Consider the following 11,377-nt stretch of genomic DNA (forward strand, 5'->3'; position numbering starts at 1 on the left):
TTCATGAGTGGTGGTTTCATGAAGGAGTACAAGCAAGTACTAAGATTGTGAGTTTGGGGCAAAATTTGTTACCAACAATTCCAGTAAATGTACAGAGAACATGTGGGTGTAAATCAAATCCATTGCTAGAGCAATTTATAAAGTTAAAATTGTAAATCATTATTTGTCATAGCTACGTAATACTAACTGAAAATAGGAGACGGGAAATAAAGTACAGGTGACAGTACTGGGAAAGGCATTTCCTCTCTATTCTTAATATGCCAAATTTTAACCAAACCTATAGTAATAGTCATAAGAGAAAGAATATGATATTTTGAAGCGAAAATGGTCCAATGAAATCTGAACAGGGGAAAGTGGAAGAGCGATGTAGGTAAGGGAAAAAAAGTGATATGTACAACTGATAAACACAGCAGTATATGATGATCAGTTGAGAATATACGTTTAAAACTCATACTGTCCAGCACAACCAACAGGGAGTTATTGTCACAGAAATACAGATATTACTGTAAAGGTTGCATGTTTAAGTGGAAGTTTTTCACATGTTATAGCTGCTATCAGATAGAATTTAAGGAATGTTGTGTAATGATGTACCCTTAATTTTTGTCACCTTCATTTGCATGAGGCCTGTTACAAGCAAGGAATTTTTTTTTTTCATGTGCATTGAACTATATAAAGTTAGAACAGCCTAATGAAGTTATTTGTGGTGAAGTTAAATGTAGGGCATAAGAATGCGAGAAAGCTAACCAAAATAGTAGGCACCTAAGGAAGATGTTATTACTAAATGTTTGACAATTGGGTTTGTAGAGCCTGCACCTATTCTCTTTGATGTATTGTCAGTAAGATTGACTGCTAAACTATTCACACATTGGTGAGCAGGCAGGTGTTGTTCATGGAACTCTTGGGTATTTGAAATGTGGATGTTTGTGTGTGACATCTAGTGCAACGAACATACGAACACAGGAGTAAATGATTTAAATAGACACAGAAGTGGGATCAATTGACATACATTTGGAAGAATGTTTTTCGAGAAAAATAAGCAACAGAGAAGAGAGTGAGGTTGCGGTGTAATAACATACCTTTTCAGTTGCTGAGCGATATGGGACAGAACATTTACAGTCTTAAAAAAGGCAGAAAAAATGTGTTAACAGTTTTAACGTATATGATCAAACATATTGAACGCATATAATCTAAATACCGCACACTTGAGATATACAAATGTAGCATTTGGGAAAATAAGAATTAGAATGAAAAGAATTCAAACAGAATAGTGTAAGAAGTTTTGGACGAAGCAAGTGGAAGGAAAAAACGAAAGCACTTCAAGACAACAATGTAATTATGTTTAAATTGAAGGACATATGAACAAAAATATCTATGGAAAGAACAATGAGAGTAGGCACCATCATAGGCCCTTTGTCAGGTGGAAAGTTTAGGAATAGAACATGTGTATCACATGAAGCTTCTATGACATTCACCCTATATAAGCGAAATTAAAGGAGTTTTCTGTCTTTGCAATGATTGTGTAGCATAGAGAATCGTTGGACTGTAAATATTAATTTGAAACTAATGAAATAACTTATGATCGTTTTCACATATGAACGTGTTACATATGAGACAGAGAAATTATGTAACAAGTATGATTAAAGTGAGCAGAACAGTTTGGGCAACATACATAACTGATGTGTAAGTTTTTCATGAAAAGTAGGACAAACGACAAGAAAATTTAAGCAAATGTGCAAATTTCCGTAATTGATGTGACATGTTATTGGCTCGATACTAATGTGATATGACAAGTTCAACGTATCATATTATTGCTAATTTTGGAAAGAGCATATGCCTCTTTTAAGCATTCATGCCATAATCATTTTACAGCTAAGGTAGAGCTTAAGTTCAGCTTTGAATTATTGATGGTATAAAATGAGGGCAACATCTGTATTCAGGTGTGTTCTAGGTGAGCCTGTGCTGTTATTAACTGTAGACACTGCAGTAATATTATCTGTGTAGGCAGTAATGGTTGTGGGTTTATTCGAGCTAATTTTGAAAGAGAATTCAGAAGAGAGCAGAAGAAGGAAGCTACGGACTTTAGCTACTGCAACGTTCTATCCATAGCGAACATAATTAGATATATGGGAATAACGTAACTTCAAAATGACTAAATGCGCAATTTATTATTCCATATTATTTGAAGTAAAATACAGAACTATTGGCTGTCTACAGCAACAACGGAATTTTGACTGGTAACTTGTTGTGAGGCAGGGTGATTTGATATTAGACTATTGATACAGGTAAAAGGAACAGAAAGTTTAGGGCTAGAGAAACGTATACTGCTGTGGTTGGTCTGGCTGGGTCAAATGTGTTTTACTTTGAGGGAAATGCATAATGGAGAGTTGAAATAATATTGTTAAAAACTGTATAACACACTTACACCCTGGATGACAAATGAATATAGCTGTAGACAATATTCGCAGTATGCTATTTAGTGTGTATGCAGTCATAATGTTGTAATGCAGTTAATGTAACGCAACTAATGCTATTTAGTGTGGATGGAGTCATACTGTTGTAATGCAGTTAATGTAACAGAGCTACAGTGAAAGGGAAATAATATTGGAGGAAAGTGTATAATCAACTTTGTAGTTTCCCCATTCACAATAAGTGACCTCTACGTTGAACAATGTATAAGAATTGTGTAGCAAGACCAATGGATTTAAGGCATATGATAGTGGGAATGTTTTGCTAAACCAATTCACCCAACTCATTAATGCAACAGACTGATATTGGCACTAAGGTAAACAGAAAGATAAAGATTGTGGCAGCATAGGCAACTGTGTCTTTTATGGTAGGTATAAATCATGAGAGATGTTATACTAATAGCTATAAAAAATTTCTACAGTGATTGATAAAAGTAGTTGTTCAAATGTAAGTTGAAAAACATTGTTACCTGAACTACATTTGGGTTTTCTGTGTTTTTGGGAGAGCTTTGAACTATCAGAAACAGCAGATTTAGTAATTTCCTGTAAACAAACAAAGCAGCCAATAAATGAACAAGTTTCATAGTAGTTTGTGTAGAATTTGAAGAGGTTTATTAGATAAGACCATAAAGAATTGCGTGGAATGATGGAAGCAATCAAAGCGGGTAACATCAGAAGAACAATGTAGAGCAAGTAATATATTCCCATCCTGTTAAGCATAGGGAATATTGATACACAGTAAGTACAGAAGATGTAAGAATTTCATCTTGTACAGTAGATTCTTGCACCAAACAATGTATCTACTTGTCCCAAATATTTGTGAAGCATTTTATTTTGACATGCGTCTCTCTGTCGAGTTTATCCGTAAATATGCAGGTAGAATTTATGAAGACCAATGTACTTTAAATAACACATACTTTAAGAATTGTCAGCAGTGTTAACTACATATTGACAAATTTAATGTGAAATTGTTATGTCCAAGTAGGGACTGTGGTGGTTTGATGGTGACAACAGTGCAACACACAAATGCAGGCAATTATTAAGCAGAAGTTTGCAGGACATGCGTAGATAAAGTATAATATGGCTTAATATGCTCCACAAAAGAGAATTTAGGAATCGGAGGAAGAGGAAAACAGAGGACAATTTAGGAATAGGAGAAAGAGGAAATGATGGAGCAAAGGTGTAAATTTCACATAAATGACGAAGAAATACCTGCGCAGATCTTCAGAAACAAAGAGAAATGTTGACGAAAGCTTCACAGACAGATTTTAACGCTGTAGACAAACAGAAAACACGAAGCAGCAGATAAAAGTCAAGAACAAAGAGCAAAAAAAGTCAGCAAAACATATAGGTTAGATGCTGAAAGATTGAAGAGGAAAGTTAAAGAGCTATTTCAGTAATAATAGTTTGACGCAATGAAGAAGAGAAAGAAATTAGAGTGAGTTACTATTATATGTTATTCTAAACTGTTACGCATGTCATCTGCTAAAGGAGGAGTCTAACACATGTGTTTATTCAATAGTCACCTTGTAAACAGTCAATTGAGTTGTAAATTAGGTGGACCAAACTGCTTTACAGCTCACCCAAGATGTCGTGAAGTATCACCATACAAAAGTGGTTCATCTAAAGCTCTTTGGTCCCGCGGAATAGCAAGTGCAAGCAGTGTATGGCCAATATGAGATGCGGTCTGTAGACCTCTTATATTTCCCCTGCTAGTGAATGGTTGTTTTTCACCGTGAAAGAAATGTAGTTGTTGTAAATCTTTTGAGTTAGTTTAGCTCTCTACAATGAGATGTTTTTCACTAATGACAGAGAAGAATTCGTCGTATTCGAGAACAAACGAAGCACAACATCCTCATAAGCCACTTTTTTATGAGGAATTTTTTATGGCCACATATATATAGAGTATATTGGATATATTTCACATATTAGGCAACCACGATTCATCGAAATAATTGTAATCTAGTTGTTAATGTCAGAACATGTATAATTCTATACTCTATATAAGATATGACCTTGGTGTATCACAGTAATTCGTGATTGTGGACTTATTGATTTTTGAAAGTCTATGCAAAAGAATTTTACCGTACTTGATACAGCAGCCAAGGCAAGTTTATAAGGGGCGTATGTCCTTTATGTTACCTGAAACTATAACAAAATATGACATCAGACACATAAACAAAATGTGAAGGATTCATTAATGAAAATTTGAAGAATTTGGTGAGGGTGACAACTTTAAGGAGAGATTACAATACTATTTACAAAAGCAGCAAGATAAATGACAATCATAATATATGAATGACGTAATAAGCTCAACAAGAACAACTCGCCAATATACTCAGTGGGATGAAGTTAGCAACAAATGGTTGTACCAAAAGCAACCTAAAGTGTATTTCACTTAAACGACGAAGAAATACCTGCGCAAATCTTCGGAAACAAAGAGAAATGTTGACGAAAGCTTCACAGACAGATTTAAACGCTGTAGACAAATAGAAAACACTAAGCAGCAGATGGATCCGCCATTGAAGAGGTCAGAAGTAGAAGGAAGAGCTGAGAGAATACAACGACTTTACGAAGGAGGACAGAAACTTAAAGCATGAAGAAGCAGCTGCGCAGGTCGTCGGAAACAAACAAAGATCTTCAGGAAAGCTTGAGAGACAGCTTTAAAGTGTGCAGACAAACAACAAAAAGTAAGGAGCAGACGGATTCGCCATTGAAGAGATGAGAAGTAGAAGGAAGAGTAGAGAGAATAGTCGGACTTTACGAAGGAGGCGACAAATTAGGGTTAGAAATTGTTCACATATAGGAAGAAAGTTGTAGAGAAAATGGCTTTATTTATTATATTGATGTACAATTAGTACTACCATTAGTACAATACAAAGATGCAGTGTTGGTCCTTTGTAAAATGTACAATTAGTAGTGCGCTTAGTACAATCAAATAATGCAGTGTTGGTCCTTTTTAAGTCTCACTTCTACATAAGGGTAATATAACACTATTTATTTCTCAATGATTATAACGATCGACCTCCACATTAAATAAAGTAAACAATTACTATTATAATTTTTATTCAAAAACATACTTTTCAAATATATATATATATATATATGTGAAAAACAGGGCCCTATAAAAGCTTGAGACTTCAAACGATTGCTTTAGTGGCGTTATGGTTGAGACGGCTCTGACGTCCATTAATTTTTTAATTAAATATTTATTCTATTGTTTCCTTTCAAAAATATTATGGCATCGACTTAAATTTAGAATGAATAAGGTTACGATAAGTGATTTAACATATCAAGGTATAATTTAATTTGATTCCTTTTATCATATCATTCTTAGAGTTAGTAAAATAAATTCATTATTATTAATTAAAAAAATTAATTGTTATGTAAAAAAAGGTACTTGATATAATGTTTAGGAATAAAAACTTATACCCAATATATAAGGAATCCAAAGAAAAAAAAGGTTATATGCCATCGTTTTTATTTGTTAAAATGAAAAATACTTATACTACTTATTTCTTATAGGAAAAATCCTTTTGGCCATAGTTTGGCCAGAATGGTAAACAGGCATGTTCACACTATAAACTAGTTTATATTTGGACATTTTTGCCGTTTAACTTAAATATTGAATATATTCTTCAATTATGTTTCCAATACATTGAAAATGATTAATTAGATTAATTATTGATGATTTCATCATTAAACATGAGAAAGAAACCACAAAATTCACCAAAGAAAACATAAGTCTCACCCACTCTTCTTACTTGAAATTTTCAAGATCTAAAAAGAAAATTAAAAATATGATAGTAGTAGTAAAAAAAAAAATATATATATATATCTTTTTCAATTTCTAAATTTCCTCCTTTCTACTTATTCTTTTTGGTTTATTTATTTTTCATTTCTTATTTCTTAATGATAAAAAAAAAAGTTCAAAAGAGGAGTAAAGTGTAGGCCATCTATTTTACTTTATAATTTCTAATCGTGAAAAGATAAATTATATCTAAATTTAATTATTAAAAATTTATATCTGTAATACTCAAATTGAAAATATGAAATTCACCAAGTTGACAAACCAATTACTCTTATTTATTTAAAGGAGTTGTTATGCATGAATTTTCTAGAAAAAAGTTAAATGATAAAGTATATTTTATTCGATTATACTTAGAATATATGTGAGCGAAATATGAAGAATACTGAAATTACCATCATGTTTCCTCCATTATGTGATTACTTTCATATCCTCGAACGTATATGAATCACATCATACACAAATGAAGACTCATTAAAATTAATGAATCACATTATAACACAAATGTTGATGGTGCTTTAAAATTATAATAACTAGGAAAGGATATAGAAAGTTCTTTATGATTTCAAAATAAACTTTATAAAAAAATATTGAAAGACAAACATCTTCATAATTCTATGATAATAATGACAATACAAATTTGTTAAACATGAACTAGATCAAAGTTTCATCACATATATTTTTCTTTATTAGTATTATTTGTTGTTTTATATATAAAAAAAATGTTTGCTATTAGATGATATGTTAAAATATTAAGTAGTTGTACTCACAATAATTTTTTTTGCTCTCAAATTAATATTTTTTTGAAACTGATTAAGAATTTTTAAAATTAAGTAATTTTATTGTATTTATTATATGAATAAATTTAAATTACCTATATAAATAATTTTTTTAAATTCAATTTAAAATAATTTTTTAAATATAATGTAAAATAGTTCAATAATAATAGTCAAAATTCAAAATACTTTAGAATCGGTAGATATTGATATAATAAAGAAATACTAAAAATCATATGGTTCATAAGTGTAGATCCTATTTCACAACAACCCAAGATAGTTACACATTAATGTTGTTGTTTTGATATTGTTAATTATTATGCTTTAAAAATTAAACTACATATTTAAATATTATGTTTTAAAATTTTTTAATTACGTATTTAAAACAACATATTTAAAAATTAAACTAAATATTTAAAAAATTAAACTACATATTTAATTATTTGTTTCAATAAATTAAATTACGTAGTTCTATAATGTGTTGATTTTTATCAATTCTAAAGTATTTTGAGTTTTGATTATCGTTATTGAAATATTTTTCAAATTATATTTAAAAACATATTTTTATGTATATTATTAACATGAATTTTAATTGTCTCCTTCGATAGAAAATTCTATATTAAATGAAAATAATTTTTAAAAAATGTATATCCTAATGGAATTTTGGGCATAAAAAAATTGGCCATAATTTGGCCAAGATTATAAAAGGACATGTTCACACTATAAATTAGTTTATTTTTGGACAGTTTTTCCCTTTAACTTATATATTGAATATATTTAAGTTAAATGAAAATTCTATATTAAATGAAAATAATTTTTTAAAAATGTATATCCTAATTATGTTATACTTTATTTACTTATATTAAATATATTCTAATTTAATATGGTATCCTACATAAAATACATCTATTTTAAAGTATTATAATTGATAAGTAAGTATTGAGTGATCTTTTATTTATTTGTTTTGAAACATCTCAATTAATTAATATTATTGGAGTAACTGTATTTTGTATTTAGGGTTAAAATTAGTAAAATAATTTCACCATTTTCTATATATCTTAGTTCTTGTTTGAAATGATTATGATATAAAAATCTAATGTGTTGTTCATGACATAGTTATAAATGTCTTATCATCAATTATTTTTTAAAAATATTTAATTTCCAAAATAACATTATTTTTTCTCTTGAAAAACACCAATTATATATATAGACTAATCTATTTAGTTGATTATATTTAAAGAAAAAATCAACTATTTTTTTTGAATCTACGCTTAATTACTATATTTTGTTAAATTTGTATTACAAAATAATCTCTCTCTCTATATATATATATATATATATATATATATATATATAAAGGAGGACCATAGACAAGGTGATGTGGCACCTCTCTATGGCCTCTATTCATATTAATTTTTTTTCTCTTTTTTTTTTGAGATTTTAAATGTCTAAATAATTTGATTAGTGTTTTATTCATTATCTATAATTGCTGTAATTAAATTAAATTATAATAAATTGATTAGTAAAAAATTCAACCCTCCCTCTCCCCACGTCTAAGATCATCACTATTTCATTAAATCTTCTTATACAAATTCTTCAACTTTTCATCTTCTCTTTTAATTATTATTTATACTCATTTATGAGTTATGACATTAATCGTTTTTCCTATCTTAAAAGCAATTGTAGAGGTAAAGTTATTGTCTCCTTTCATAATTCCTATAAATCTCTAACTAATGAAGTCATATTTTTTGTTCACCAATTGCTTCCTTTTGATGAGATTGTTTAGACAATTTTCAGCTATAATTTTTTTTTGAAAATAACAATATTATATAAGATTTTAATAATGATATTTTGTATCCTACTTTCATCATTATTACTTTAGATGACTATTTATTCAACTGGTTTGATGTTTTATAATTTCTTGAATATATTTGAAATCTTATATTTGTATAATTGTATTTTGTCATGTTGTCATATTGCTTTATTCTTGTGTTTATTTCTATTCTAATGTTATTTATTTAAATTTTGGTTTCTCAATTGATGAGTTAAAGTTTTTCTCGGACTATTTTTATATTAATGTGTAGAATATCATTTTTTCTAATTCAAATTATATTAGGTTACGGATTATCATAATATGAATTGTTCTACTTCTTTTATTAATGTGGATTTTAGGGACAAGTACAAAAAAATTATGGTTATTGATGGAGTAGCCCATTTTTCCTTGAGATTTTAGCAGCTTTAGTTAATGATTATAGCTCATGCACGATTCTACTCGATCTCTTGTTTGTTTATAGTTTATGTTTACTTCTCTTTTAATATCATTTTTTATTTTAATTTTAATTTCTCAATCGCTAAGTTAATTTCAGAGAATTGGAATATTTTCAAAAAAGATATATGTTTAAATAGTTTACGATATCTAATGTATATCATGTTGCGGATTTGTCAAAATATGTGCTATTCAACTTTCCTATTAGTGTGAAATTTGGGATAAGACATAAACTAAAAGATTTATCGTCTAATATCTCATTTTATTATTGATATTTTAGTAGCTTCTATATATATATATATATATATATATATATATATAAAGAGAGAGAGAGAGAGAGGAGAAGAGAAGTAAGGTGAGAGATATCACTTAGGTCATGATTCATAATTTCATATTCATCTATTTTCTCAATTCTTTGCCCTTTCCTTAATTATTTATTTCTGTAGATTTTTTTTTATATTTAACATAAAAAATTTAAAAATTCATGTTACAAATCCTTCGTGGTAAGTTTTAAAACACTAGAGTAAAGTTTTACACATAATGACTTTGAGCCTTTTTCCATTTAGCTTTTTTATTTGTCTTTTATTTTATTTTATTTTTATCCTATTTCATGTACTTACAACCTTACTAATTAACCATAACAAGAAAAATCTAAGAGGCACATTTCAAAAAAATTTGAAGAAGTCTTATCGGTTCTTCTACAACTAGACGTTATCAAATTAAAATTAATTCTTTCTAAATTTCAAATTAATATTATATCATTAAGATTCTTGAATATGCTTTATTCTTACTATTTTACATAAACATTTATTTATTATAATGATTCATGCTATGATAAATTAGGTATGCAAAAGCAACGAAATCAATTAATCAAACAATTGTCATTTGAATTGCAAATTGGGAAGAGAAGTTTACTTTGCTAATCATTTATAGGAGGACGATATATATAAAACTGTGCAAATTGGGAAGAGAAGATCACTAACAATTGCATTTGCATAAGAAAGTAACATATCATAAGCATTTATTTTATTTGTATTACTTAAAGTGTATATTATAAAATTGTGTTAAAACGAGTTAGAATTTAGTATTTAATTTATTTAAAGATCAAAACTAAAATATTATTTTAAAAATCATGAATATAATATTTTTCATACCGCGCGAAGCGCTGCTATGTTTACTAGTTAAGTATAATTTTAAGTAGATAAGATAGTCATTTGTAGTTATTATTAATGAGAAATTTAATTGTCTTCTTCAATAAAGAGATTTATTTTAACCGAAAAAATAATTTTTCAAAGGTATGCATTGGTACCTCATGAACATTTTCTTAAGGTACAATTCAAAAATATTTTTTAAACTAAAGCGTACAATTTTTTATTAACTGAACAATATTTATTTTTAAAAATAAATCAAATGAACTATACACATACACAAAAAAATATACACAAGAGTATTTTTATTAACTGAACAAAATATTCAGATAATGATAAGCAAAAATAATCCACACATACGATGTTTAAGACTCAAGATGAACTCCTTCCATGCCAACAATAATAGTACTAAACTTTCAAAAGAAGAGATGAGATCAAGCTTTGAAGTTGGTAGCTGAAAGAAAGCTGTTCGTGAAGGTCAGGCCAGAACATAAGGAAGGAAGCTCACTAGGTTTGTCTATGTGTGTGTGCTTGAGTTCGTTGGATGCCATAGTCTCTCTTGCTTAAAAGCTGAGTCTTTGGTTTATGATTATTATTCTTACCGTAATAACATTATGATTAGAAAGCCATCAAATATATTACTGAACTTTGTGAGAAGTATCACATTAAAGAGAGTTTCTAAAATTACCTTGTATGCAATGAACTTATTTATAGTGTTATGTCATATTTTCACTATAAAATATCAAAAGAATTTATAGCACGAAAAATTACTTTCTTATTTTTTATTACATAAATTCATCTAACTATTAAATTTATCACACGAAACTTATCTTCTATATTTATCACATAAAAGTACAAATTTTATTAAATAAAGATTTGTTATTATCTGAAAAGAATAATCTTTATCATAATTT

At 28.4% G+C, this 11,377-nt stretch overlaps 2 protein-coding genes across 3 annotated transcripts in view; one reads left to right on the top strand and one right to left on the bottom strand.

Moving 5' to 3' along the window:
* The window catches only part of LOC125836845 (putative pentatricopeptide repeat-containing protein At1g74580), a 127,646-nt gene that overhangs the window by 33,636 nt on the left and 82,633 nt on the right, over positions 1-11,377 (top strand). The gene's annotated exons all lie outside the window — the stretch shown is intronic.
* The window catches only part of LOC125836847 (glutathione S-transferase U9-like), a 60,037-nt gene that overhangs the window by 20,040 nt on the left and 28,620 nt on the right, over positions 1-11,377 (bottom strand). The window lies entirely within an intron of this gene.

The sequence above is a fragment of the Solanum verrucosum genome, unplaced genomic scaffold (assembly GCF_900185275.1).
Source record: "Solanum verrucosum unplaced genomic scaffold, falcon-dt-bn FXZP01000269.1, whole genome shotgun sequence".
Taxonomy (NCBI): Eukaryota; Viridiplantae; Streptophyta; class Magnoliopsida; order Solanales; family Solanaceae; genus Solanum; species Solanum verrucosum.